Source organism: Panthera uncia, assembly GCF_023721935.1.
Source record: "Panthera uncia isolate 11264 chromosome A3 unlocalized genomic scaffold, Puncia_PCG_1.0 HiC_scaffold_11, whole genome shotgun sequence".
In the NCBI taxonomy this organism is placed as follows: domain Eukaryota; kingdom Metazoa; phylum Chordata; class Mammalia; order Carnivora; family Felidae; genus Panthera; species Panthera uncia.
The window spans coordinates 79818414-79831664 of record NW_026057578.1 but is presented as its reverse complement, the minus strand read 5'-3'; positions in this window follow the sequence as shown (position 1 = coordinate 79831664).

The following is a 13251-nucleotide window of genomic DNA, read 5'->3' as shown; positions in this document are numbered from 1 at the left end:
AGAGAGAGGTTCTGGAGCACCTGGGTGGCTCCGGTCATCATCTCAAGGCTGGTGGCTTCTAGCCCCACCTCCTGCTTTGTGCTGACAGCTCAGAGCCTGGAGCCTGCTTCAGATTCTGTGTCTCCCTCTCTCTCTCTCTGCCCCTCCCCCACTCATGCTCTGTCTCTCTTTCCTTCAAAAATAAATAAACATTAAAGAAACAGTAAAAAAAGAGAGAGGTTCTGCTTCTTGCCTACAATTTGGAAATGGAAGAAATAACATTACCAAGAGAAAACAAAAGAATAAAAGGAAGGAATGTAGTGTGAAAGCATTCATTACTTCACCTCACTTCCATCCCAGAGAACTGAACACATGTGCGGATGTAAGTGTACAACCACTGTGAGCAGCCATGAGACCTTACGAAAAGTAGGATAGGGAGCAAAGGACACAAACAAACACCCCAGTAATCGTAGATTCTGGAAATTATAGACAGATAGATTTCCTTTAATCCCAGCAAAGTTCTAGATTGGAGATGTAAGCAGGCAGTTGGTGAGCACTTAAAAAGAAGACCACTAGAGTCTACCAGGAACTGGTCAAGCCAAAGTTGATTTCCTTCTTATGTATTTTCTTAAAAGAAGTGCTCAACTAGTAGTACATCAAAATGCCAAAAACAAAGAACATCTTAAATTTTTTTTTAATGTTTATTTATTTTTGACAGAAAGAGAGACAGAGCACAAGTGGGGGAGGGGCAGAGATAGGAGGAGACACAGAATTCGAAGCAGGCTCCAGGCTCTGAGCTGTCAGCACAGAGGCTGACGCGGGGCTCAAACTCACAGACTGCGAGATCAGGACCTGAGCCGAAGTCAGATGCTCAACCTACTGAGCCACCCACGTACCTCCAAAAACAAAGAACACCTTGACCGAAGGACAGCCTATTTATCTCCCCCCACCTTTTTTTTTTCAGGGTTCAAAATGATCAAACTGAGCATTTGCCAGCCAAAAGAGAATAAACTCTAGAGCTGGAGAGAATTGGGTTTGATTCCAGGCTCTATAGCTTACTAGTTGTGTGACATTGGGCGTCTCTGAGTCTCAGTTTTCACAACTGCAAAATGGGAATAGAATATTTACTTGACAGATATGAAAGAAAATACAAATAGAGTATGCAGCACAGGTACTCAGGAAAGGGCAGTTATAATTAAGATACAACTTAAAAATTCAAATATAAACTCAGGAAAGAGAAGAACTGAATTGAGTGATTCGTATAAAAAGATTTTTTTAATTTACTGAAAGTTCAGAGTGAAATAACCAAGCAATGTGTTTCAAGTGCAGATGGAAGCTGATTAATACAAGTATCTGTAAACCCAAAAGAAGAGTCCCAATTAATTCCAGTTGGTCAGATCGTATCTTAAATTCTTTGTCCCTTTCCGAGTAGGATACTTAAAAGGTAGCAAGGAAACATTAAACAACATCTGGGATAGTGGGAGACCCAGAAACCACAATATCCGAAAAATAGTTGAAAGAAATGTGGTGTTTATCTAGGAGAAGCGATTGCATAATAGCTATCTTCTGATATTTGAAGAGCTATGATGTGGAATAAGGTATAAACTTGGTCTGTACAACTCTAAATGGTGGAACTGAGACAAATGATTGGAAGTTGCAATGAATAGATTTTAGACTCAACACGTAAGCTGTTCAACAATGCAAGGAAGATTTTTGAAAAATAGCAAGGTCACAATTACTGAAAGTATTCCTGCATTGAGGAGAGGCCAGCTCTCAAAGATAGTGTAATAAGAGATTTTTGCACTGGAAAAGAGAATGGCCTGGTTTCAGATTGGAGTTAGTAATACACTTTATATATGCTACCACCACCCCCGCCCCCACCCCAGCCAAGGCAGACATGACTAATCAATGATAGCTCTTTTTGCTGCTGGACTAAACTCAGCCTGGTGATCCTTTTTGATGCACGCTCTAAGCCATCACCATCAACAGAGTTGACCGCCCATCCAACCCAGATGACCCCTTAGAGTCTCTAAGATCCAATAACTTAGAAACTCCCCCATTTTATAACTATAAAATGTGTCTGCAAATTAACCAGAAGGGGAGCCACAGTGAAGTACAAAAATATTTTCAGATATCTGTGTATGTATGTGTGTTTATGTCTGTCTATGTGCCTTTGTGTGTATATACATGTGGGATAGTACACAGATGACTACACAAAACAGGAATCATATGAAGTAAATGATTCATTATCCACAAGAGCCCTTAAATAGTGAATCCAAATTGAATCATGCCAACAGTTAACGACATTGCTTTATGAACACCCACCCATTTCTTGTACACAAAATTTCAACCTTTTCTTACCCTATCCCACCTCCTCTGAAATTGCAAACTCATTTTGTAAGTTGTAACTTTTGGGACATTAAGGGCAAGTTGGTATAAAAAGGGAGAATTTGAAGGGTTGGCAGAGATAGGGCTGGGGGTACTTAGTAAATCCTCAAGAAAAGGGGGGATTTTATTATTAAGCACATGTAACCGAAGAGGTCAATAAGAAACTAAATTAGAATGTCCAAAGTGATGGCGAACTCTGCTAATGGACAGTAGGGGCTAATGGGCAGCTGGAGCCTCTTGGAATGGGTAGTAGTCGAAGACAGGTGGGTGGTAGCTCATATTTTGGCTTCCCAGCTAGCAATTAAGAGGAACAAAGAACCCAGTCTAACTCCCAGGAGAGAGACAAAGGTGCAAAGACAATTTGTTAGAGAAAAGATTGTCTTTTCAACAGTGCTGGAATAATTGGGAATCTATACGCAAAAAATAAAATACCTTGGTCTAGACCTCTCACCCTATGCAAACATTAACCCGAAATGAATCATAGAACTAAATATAAAACTTCAAACTCTAAAATCCCATGAAGTTTTCTTTTTTAAAAACGACTAAGCTACTTAAATTTTAAAAGTGAGTCAGTTTAAAGAAAAATATAAGTAAATAAGAGTATATACAGATGAAATGCAGATACGCAAAAATCGCTAAGGTGGCCCTCTGGCCACTGCCGTTTGCCATTGCCTCCTAGGGCTGGGGAGGGAGTCATACTCCACCCAGGCAGGCTGGTGTTTGATACAGAACTCTAGTCTCTGTAGAAAAGGATGCATGCAACCAGGAAATTCTACTGGAAGCCCTGTCAGGTGGGCGTGGGAAAGTTATGTTGGAAGAGAGTGAGAGGAAGCTGCTGTCTGCAGCCCAGCGCTCCCCAACTCCCAGATCTCAAGTGTAGGAGACAGGAACATGAATCCTAGATGCCACTAGTCAACACTTGTGTGGCTACTTTTCGGCAGCCTGGCCTGGCAAAGTGGGTTCAACTAGTCAAGCCAGAACGTGAAAAATAAAACTACCAGTACCTGCCACTAAGTGAGCTGAGGAAGGTAGGAGGAAGGTGTCTGATGTTCATCTCATGTGATAAATTCTTGGTCATTATTAAATTAAGACGCCAGTTACATCTTCACCAGGATCAAATTCCAGTATGTCAAGAACTATAAAACAGATATGTAACAAATATTATAACACACCAACTGACTTTGTAAGAAATTAACAAAATCTTCCTTTCTTCTTTACCCATACGATTCTTACAAAGGCGATGTATATTGTAAGGCTTAAAAGCATTAGCTGTGGTGTTAAGTTACCTGGGTTCGAATCCCAGCTCTGTCTTCTATTAGACGTGTGAGCTCAGCCTGATGTCTTAAGCTTTTGGAAACTTAGTTTCCAAAACATGGGATGATCAAAACCGAACCAAACCAAAACAAAACAAAAAACACCTTCCCGGAGATCTGATGATAATGCATGCGAAGGTATTTATTTCACAGTACACTTGGCACATGGTAAGCACACAGAGTTAGGGAGCTGAGAGGGAACTTAAAGATCATCTGAAACTCTTATCTGCTGTACCAGCAGCGCATGGGCAAACCTACCCAATATCCCACAGCTAAATTAGGGGTAGACCTGCTTTTCAAAAGTTGAAGTACTGTCAGTTTTTATTTCAGTTTCCTTTCTTCTCATGGTGGCTAGGATCGTTTTCCTTATGCCTCTTTTTCTTATACCCGGCTTATAACAACTTGCACCATATTTTATTCTGATTTCCCATGGCTTCACTGTGACCCTACATTCTTTTAGCACTCCTACATTGTGAAAGCTGCACACCATCTGTCATCTGATGAGTGTGCAATGGTCCCTCAAGAGCTTAGTAAATGCCTTTTCTATGAAGCATCCTTCCGTTTTAAGCATAATGCAATGTTATAATTTAACTTTCAAGATCTACTCAAGATAGAAGGGATGATAAGACAGGTCCATACATAAACATTCTCCCTATGGGCAGCATGACTATAAATATATCAGGATGTGCCCTTCTTGAGCTAACAACAAATTACCTAATGATCTTCCACTTCCAGGCTTTTAAGAATCCTTCTCTCAGAAAGAAAAGATGCTGTGTTTGGTCTCTACGTCATCTCTTCGTAGAATGGGCATAAGCTATGAACCCAAAAAGATTTTCTAGTCACACAAACTAATGCAGGTGGAAATCTTTGCCTTCCCATTTTCTCAAAGTCTATAGGGTAGAGTCATAAACTACTGCAGGTTTGACCAATAACAGCTCACCCGAAGGACAAGCTATTTGGAAATTAGGTCACATCTTAGGGCTTTCTGCCAGACTCACACACACAGGAATAGTAACGTTATTGCCAGAAGTATCTTTGAACACAAAGAACAATGACAGATAATGTTGTTCTGCTGGGAATTGCTGAATGGCTGGATTCTTACAGGGTCTCTTGGAGTAAAAGTTTCCTGACAAAATTAAAGGGGTTTTAGGGAATGCTTTCAACGTCCGCCTTTCCAAAATAGACTATTTCTCTACTCGATTTCTTACTATATTTTATATTCCCTGTGCCTCCAATGACTGGCATGGAGTAGGGGATTCAAATGCACAGAATGGAAGAATGATCTATTTTCTTTCTTTTTCTCTTTTACCTCCTTCCTGTATTGCTTCAGAGAAACATGTAAATAAAGATAAGCTTTACCAGTAAAGAGTTAAGCCTCTCCCTTTGGGTTCTGCTCATGGCATTTGTGGAACATTTGATCAGAGCTTCATATTATAAAGTGTCCTTGGAGTGCTCAGCACGCGACCCTTGTCACACCACTTGTCCTTCCTACCTTGAAAAGGGATAAGTTTAAAGTCCTGCTTCAGGTCACCTGGGAGTGTGTTAGAACTGTAGAATCCCAGACCTCACCCCAGACTCCAACTCTGCATTTTAAGTGTCCCCAGGGAGACTCGTGCACACATTCAAGTTTGAAAAGCACTCATATGAAGCCTACCTGAATGATGGATCCTCCAAATACCAACTGCTTGCTAGTCTCTAGAAATGTATGGCCTCAGATTACATTTCAAGCAGATAACTGTTTCCAGAAAGGAAAAGAAGACAAGGATCCCATCAGACTTCCCGTACTTTGCAGACTGACAACAGTTCTCAGATGCATGGCAAGGGACGGAGCATCTGTTTCAGGGGACTGAAGCTCACAGTTGGCATAGGCAGACAAGTAACATTCACTTCTGTACATCTCAGCAAGACTTTGAAATTATCCAGGGCCTCTTGTCATTTTTCTTCTGTGTGTGTTACATAAAAACCGTTGCCAAAGCATTTCAAAACTTAGTTACAACTCATTGCCGAGTCGACTATTAAAAGAATAAAGATCTTGGGGGGGGGGCACAAATTCCCATTCCAGAGGAAATCAATAGAAAATTTTAATCTGTCAGTGATTAATTATTGTATGTATCGATTTCCATGGCTTTTAGGGCTCTTAGCAGCAACAGGGGAGAGGCTAATCGTTCTGGAATGTGTGTACACTTGGAGCATAGCCCCGGGGAATAGGGAGCTTGACCATTAGCCGAGAGAGTGTTATAAACAAATTATAGGCAAAAATTCCTTTAATGTGACAGAATTCTCCATTTCAGCTACTCTTTACCATTTGTAAGGCAGACAATACCAAGGACAGAACATTTAACAGCCATCTGCTTTGCATGCGGAATTGGACAGACCGATTCACTTGCAGCATGGTACTTTAATCTTCATTTAAAACACTGCCAGCACTGTTGCTCCATGAAACCCTCTCCTTCGGTGCAAACTCCAAAAACATGCCTTGCCACTCTTCTGCTGTTAGGTTTTAAGAGACTGGCACATAACTGAGAAAGGATGAGAGAAAATACTAGAAACATCCATGATATGTGTTCTTTTGAAGATTGGATTTCACCTCCAGATATTTGTTCATGAAGTTCCAACTGCCTACATGCTCCCCCCATCCATCTCCATTGGTTCAAGTCCTACGTATATTCTTCACAGCGCTCCTCTGTGGAACTTTCTCAGAGCTTGCAAATCAGAGTTATCCTGCTTCCTCCATGTTCTCATGGCAAGTTATGTGATCTTCTAGTACACCATGGAACTCTTTCTGCCTTACGTTGTAGTTATTTGACATGCTTCATCTCTCCTAGCTTTGTCTCTCCTAGCTTTATCTCTGCCTAGTTCTTGAGAGCTACGTCTGATTAATCTCTGTGCCTTTCTATCCAGCACAGAGCTTGGCACATGGTATATGGTCCCTAAGTAGTTACTGACTTGAACAAATGAGGGTGTATTCAGTTCTCATTAGCCAGGATCCCATACATAGCCCAGTGGGACCACAGAGAAATCCATAAGGGAAGCAGATATTCGGGGCAAAGCAAAGAGACACCCCTAGAGCCTTAATTCTCTTTTGTCAACCAGTCAACAAATATTTAACTAGCACTTATTATGCACCTTGAAAGAGGAAATTATGAAACAAGGAAGAGGAGGTTACAATCAGGTTACAAAGACAAAATTTTGAGGGCAAATAAAAGGCAAAAATATGAAGTAGGCCAAGTTTTGTCTATCATCTTTTCTAGACCTTCGGACCTCCTCCTTCTGATTTCCTACTGTCTTCAGCTTCTTGTCTCCTTTGCTGCATCCTTGTAAGCACATCTAGTGTAACCCTTATCACTCTATATTATAATTCAGTTGGGAAATTAAATTTGAACCTAGGCCATAGTTAGAGTTCAAATATGTCTATTTCCCAGCATGGACCCGAGAACAAGGCCTGAGTTCTTAGAAAACGGAGCTGAGAGAGCATTTGGAAAAGACTGTGATCACCTAGGACTTTGGAAGAGAAGGGGCCGAGATACCTCTGCATCAGCACCCAGAAAACAAATGTAGCACTCAGTGAAAGGGAGGGACATTCTCTCCATTTCTGCATGGATTGCAGACAACTGGACTGCAGTGAAACGTGGACTGGAGGACTCAGTCTATTTTGGCATTCATTCTTTCAATGTTCACACATCGTAAGCTGCTAGTAAGTGTCTGGCCCTGTTCTAGGCCCAAAGACTACAACACTGAATAAAATGGACAAAGCCCTCTGCCCTCTTGGAGCTTATTCCTCTATGGCCACAGGGGTGTGTGGGTGGCTCAGTCAGTTAACCATCTGACTTCAGTTCAGGTCATGATCTCATGTTTCATGAGTTTAAGCCCCGCATTGGGCTCTGTGCTGACAGCTCAGAGCCTGAAGCCTGCTTCAGATTCTGTGTCTCCCTCTCTCTCTGCCCCTCCCCCACTCATATTCTGTCTCTCTCTGACTCTCAAAAAATGAATAAATGTTAAAAAAAAAAATTTTTTTTTAAACTACCACCACAAAGGAGGGGAAACTGGCTGAGCTTGAGAAGAAAATGTGGTCTTAGTCACTCTTCTGGCCCATTTTCCTCCTGTCCTTTAGTTCTACATTTGCTTACTGAGTTAAACTAGCCTCTTTCTTTCTGGAGCAGGTCAGTTTGGAAAACAATAAGAATTCTCTACTCTAAACTGTTCTAGAGACACTAGTTGCCAGTCAGGCTGCCTACTACAGGGATTTATCCCCTGTTCAATTATTTTCTAGAATTTTTAAAAAATAATGTGAAAAACTTTAAACTGGTATAACAAGTACTATTGTTTTCCTCCACCATTAAATAAAAGTTTTGGGAAAGAAAAGAAAAGAGGAAAGGGAAGGAAAGGAAAGGAAGGAAAACACCAGATACCTGGCATCCCTGAGGCTGGGAAGCGGTAGATATCAACAGGCAAGAGCTGAAATGGGAAACCATAAGTAGCCAGTGTGGGAGCCCATGTGAAAAGGTGGCAGGAGGCTAAGTTCCCACAAATGTAAGCGGGGCAAAGCCTGTAAAATCTGGGTTACTTCTCTTAGGAGAACCATATTTGTACTCATGGACTGATGAAGCCTGGACAAATTTGGGTTACATTATGACTTATTTACTTATTTCCTCCCCTTTTAAACTATAAGCAGATTGATAATAGGGACTCTATGTCACCATCACCTAGAAGAGTGATGGGTGTGTATATTAGGCATAGCTCAGTGCTTAAGAATTATGTGAGAAAGGAAAGGGAAAAAGCAAGTACTTAATGACTGCAAATATTTAAGAGGAATCTTTCTTTTTTTTTTTTTTTTTTTCCCAAATGGCAGGAATCCAGAGCCAAGCCTGGTGACAATGTGATAAATCTCCATCAATATCAGATATAATAAGTGGAGAGATTGGAGGAATTCCAAAGATACTTTGAGAAATGGAGGCATTGTTGGAATATAACTTCCAGTTGCAACAGCATTTAACAAAATACTTTGGATGTCTGAGTAGTGGTATGTGTGCTAAAGTCTTTCTGATACTTTATGTGTCAGGTGTTAGATTATGTGGCCTGCAGGAATTTAAAAAAGAGCTCATTATCACAGGAGGTTTTCATCCACTGAATTAAAAAAAAATTTTTAATGTTTATCTATTTTTGAAAGAGAGACAGAGAGACAGAGCATGAGCGGGGTAGGTGCCGAGAGAGGGAGACACAGAATCTGAAGCAGCTGTCAGCACAGACCCTGACATTGGCCTCGAACCCTGGAGCAATGAGATCATGACCTGAGCTGAAGTCGGATGCTTAATCGACTGAGCCACCCAGGCACCCCCATCCACTCAATTTTTAAAAGAATCAGTATTACAATCTTGGCACTGACATACCGAACTTAAGAAATGGAGAACCGAAGGAAGGAAGGAAGGAAGGAAGGAAGGAAAGAAAGCTGATCAGCATCTCAACCAAAAGTGAGGGAAATGATTAAAGAAGTACCCCAAATGAAAATCTAAAAACAATGTGAGGATGATTTTGTTTATAAATAACAGAAATAAACTCTGGCTGGTTTAAGTAATAAAGAGGACTTGATAGAACAATAATGATGGAATGATATTCCAGCCTATTCACCCTAAGACAGACATCTTATGTTTTTGTGATTGGTTGGTGTTCATGCTGCACCTTTTGTTAAATATTTTGGCCACCATCTCTGGACACTGGAGCTCCTCATAGACTCCAAGAGCAAGACACAGCCAGACCTCAGAAATGGACCAGAGCCTGTGTATCATAGATGGTAATTTTGGCAACAAGCAACAGAAAAGTCTGACTCAAACTGGCTTATAACAGTGGCTGGCAAATGACAACCTATATGTAGCTTGGACACCTGTCTTACTGGAACACATTCATGGCCATTCATATCTGTATTGTGTAGGGATGCTTTAGAGCTACAATGGCAAAGTGGATTAGTTGCAACAAAGACCTCATAGCCTGCAAATCTTAAAGTATTTACTATCTGGCCCTTTAAGAAAAAAGTTTGGTGACCCATGGCTTCTATAATAAGTCATTTATTATCTAATATAATTGATTCAGTCCAAGTTGGGCTCAAAAACTCCATCAAAGTCTCCAGCTTTTTAGAATTCTTTTTACAGTCATCTTCAATATTGCCCTCATCCCAGGATGGTCACACTCATGGTGGCAAGAGAGCTGACAATATAATTGGGACTATGTACTTCCTTGTTCCTCTCAGCAGGAGAAAGAGTAACTTCCCCCTCGATATGGAATATAAATTTTTAATCAGATTGGGCCAATTCAGGATGCATGCCCATCACCGGATCAATACAAGTGCCAGGGGATTGCCATGCACATCTTATTTTAGACCAGTTTGTTATCCCCCTCTAAGAAGGGATGAATCCAGAACAAGATCAGCATTGCTTAGAAAAGAGAAAATGGAGAGTGGATATTAGGTAAGAAAGCAACAGTGCTGAAACCACGAAGCATTGACCAACTATGGGAAGCCTAGGAATCCTCTATCCTCTCCATCTCTAAATCTCTGCTTCCCTCTTTGACTCTGATTCATTGTTCTTTCTCATTAAGCCTGTTTTGTTTACTTCCCCCAACACATGATGGAAAGTCAAGCTGTTAACAGCTCAGATATTTGTTATTATGGTCTTACAACTAACTGAAAGAGACTAATCTGTTTTTCTCTACCTTATTTTTTAATTCCTGGAGAAGGATTTTGATTGGCCCAACCTGGATCGGGGGAGCATCCTTCAATCAAAGGTGAGGTCATGTTCTAGAATTTGGAAACTCACTACTGCCATGTGGATGGTGGTAGAGAGAAGGTCAGTTCTGGAAAACAATGTTGCAGTGATGAGGTGTCTGCTACAGCATGTTCATTTTTGGGGGTCAGATTAAATAATACAATATTTTGTATTATAGGTGACTATGTACATGAGGATTGTTTTTCATTTTGAGAAAAGCAGACCCAAAAGAGCAGTCATTTAAACAAGATAGTTTCTCTTTCTTTCATATCAAGCAAAGTAGGCAAATTGGTATGGCACTTCTGTCTACTCATCTTCTGTGTTGCCCTTGTCTTCAGTGTCCAGGATGGCAGTTGGGGCTTCTGTTAGTGTGTCCACTGTTGTAGCAGCAGGATGGAAGAAGGGACAGGGAAGGGGCAAGAGGTACACAACTATCATTTAAGGAAAGTTCCAGAAGTTGCTATATAATACTTTCACCTAGTCCTTTGCAACAGAAACTGGGAAATAGCACCCCCCCCCATTTGCCTTTTTGTCTGGACAGCTAAACGCCCAGCCTAAAAATCAGGGGTTCTGTTACAACAGAACAAAGGAGAACAGTGTCTGCAAAGCAATCATTCATTTTTAGAATACACAGGTCTTTTAAGCTAAAGGGTTTACTTTTAACTCAGAAAGAAAAAAAAAAAAGTCATCATTAAGGAACATAAAGGAGAGCCTAATAATACAACTCATGTCTTGTATTCCCATAATTGAAATTTAAATGCATTAAAGTAACACAGAAACACACAAAACACAGCCATTGTTTGCTTATGCCATGTTGGGCCTTCGAATAAAGATAGTGCTGTGTCCTAGTGAAGAACTATCTCCCAGACTATGACAACCTGTTCATGTCATTTTAGACAAAATTCTGTGGAATTCTATAGCTGCTGTGGTATAAAATGAGACAGACTAGCATTCCTTAAATTCAGATTCAGACTTAGAAACATGAAATGCTGAAAAGCTATTATTTAAGCCCAAGAACTTCTCCTACTGGCTATCAAAATGGAAATGTGCAAAATGACCAGGTGTGTTTACTCAACTAAAAAAAACCCTGATCCCTGTTCTATTTGCTGCAGTGATGGCTTGGAAAGTTCCATCAAAGGATTTGTAACTTGCCTTTCAAATTATGATTGATGGGCTTAGCCTTTTCATAGCCAGTTCCCTATGGAAAGAAGATTCAAACAATATTCCCCATGCTACTGTGGTCAGTCCTTAATGGTGACTGCACGAGCTTGACTCCATCCATTTAGATTTAGAAAAAAATAGTAAATCTCAGGCCTCCTGACTGTGAATGAATGGAAAGTAGAGAAAAGGATTTTTTAGCATCTGAAATGTTCCAACAAAACCGAGCCCTGCTACAGAGGGTGGGACAGTGTTTAGGGCAACACCCTTCCTGCCGTCATGGAGTACAAGGGCATGTATTCAAGTATTACTTGGTGACAAGAATAGAACATTATTCTGAGCAATAAAGTGTTATTCAAATTCTACCCAAGTACACAGATGCTGGAACACGGTAATTATTGTAAGAAAAAGTGTTTAATTTAGAAACTACCTAACCTTTTTGGTTTCTATTTTTTATGACATCTGTAATCTAAAGTAGCAACAAACCTGTGTCTCTCAAGCTTTTACATCAAATTCTAAACCTGATTTGCAATTTTATTTTCGGACCAGCGATCCATTTATTAGCGCTCAGTCTGTTTCAGAGATTTAAAACCAGTCTGGGCCCAGGTAATCTGCAAAGGGTAGAGAAGGAAAACGAATGAGTGCTATTGTTTTCCAACAAGGCAGAAGAGTAACCATATCACCATTGGACTGTCGCATTCCCCCTGTGCTGCTCCTAGAGATCTGGACAGAAGAGAGAGTCGTAGAATAGCTGATGCTTGCCAAGTGTTGGAACTTTGGCCTCTCAATGTGAATCAACAAAATAATCCAGCCAGTGTTGGTTATATTTAATTAAATCTTAGATCCTCTGCAAATCCACTTATTAATAAATTCATTGTTTTGGCAATAATTTTTCAAGCAGCTGTCTATACCCAACCCTGTGTTACACTATGGGTATACATGCAATGGTCAGAAAAGGTCTTCATCTCAGAGGGCTCCCATCACCATCCAGTGACAATGATATTCATTTCAGTTATAGGAATAATCAGCATGTTTATGGGAAATGATTACAGAAAAAATTTACAAATGATTATAGCAATTAGATGGAATTACGAAGACATTTTAAATTGTCCAAACTTCCTACAATGTTATCCTAATCCTATAATTGTATTGTACTCTTCTAATGCTTTTAATTAAAAATACAACAGAAATTTCAAATGCTAGTGTTAAAAATTGAGTGATGAATTTTGATCTATGCAAACAAAGTTACCTGAAGTAATAGAACTCTCACTGTAAACCAGTTGCTTTTTTAAAACAAAAGTCAATTATGTAATCATCATAATAGATTCTATCATATGCATAACACAGTTATTACAGCAAATCCACTTAAGGCTTCCCTGGGGTAGGGAAAAGGGAATGAGTGAAAACCAGAGAATAAAATAGCTTATACTATTTTTGGCCCTCTGATGAAAAGGACAGTAAGATGAATGACCCTTTTTAACCTTTTTACCGAGCATGTTGCCATTTATTAAGCACCCATGATGTCATGGTTAGGCTTACCAGAAAACATTCTTGAGCAGCTTCAGAAATTTTGTCATTAGCACATGCAGTCCACCCTATATTACCGAGAAAAGTACTTCTTGAAATACCTCAAAGAGGGAAGTTTTCACATAAATACG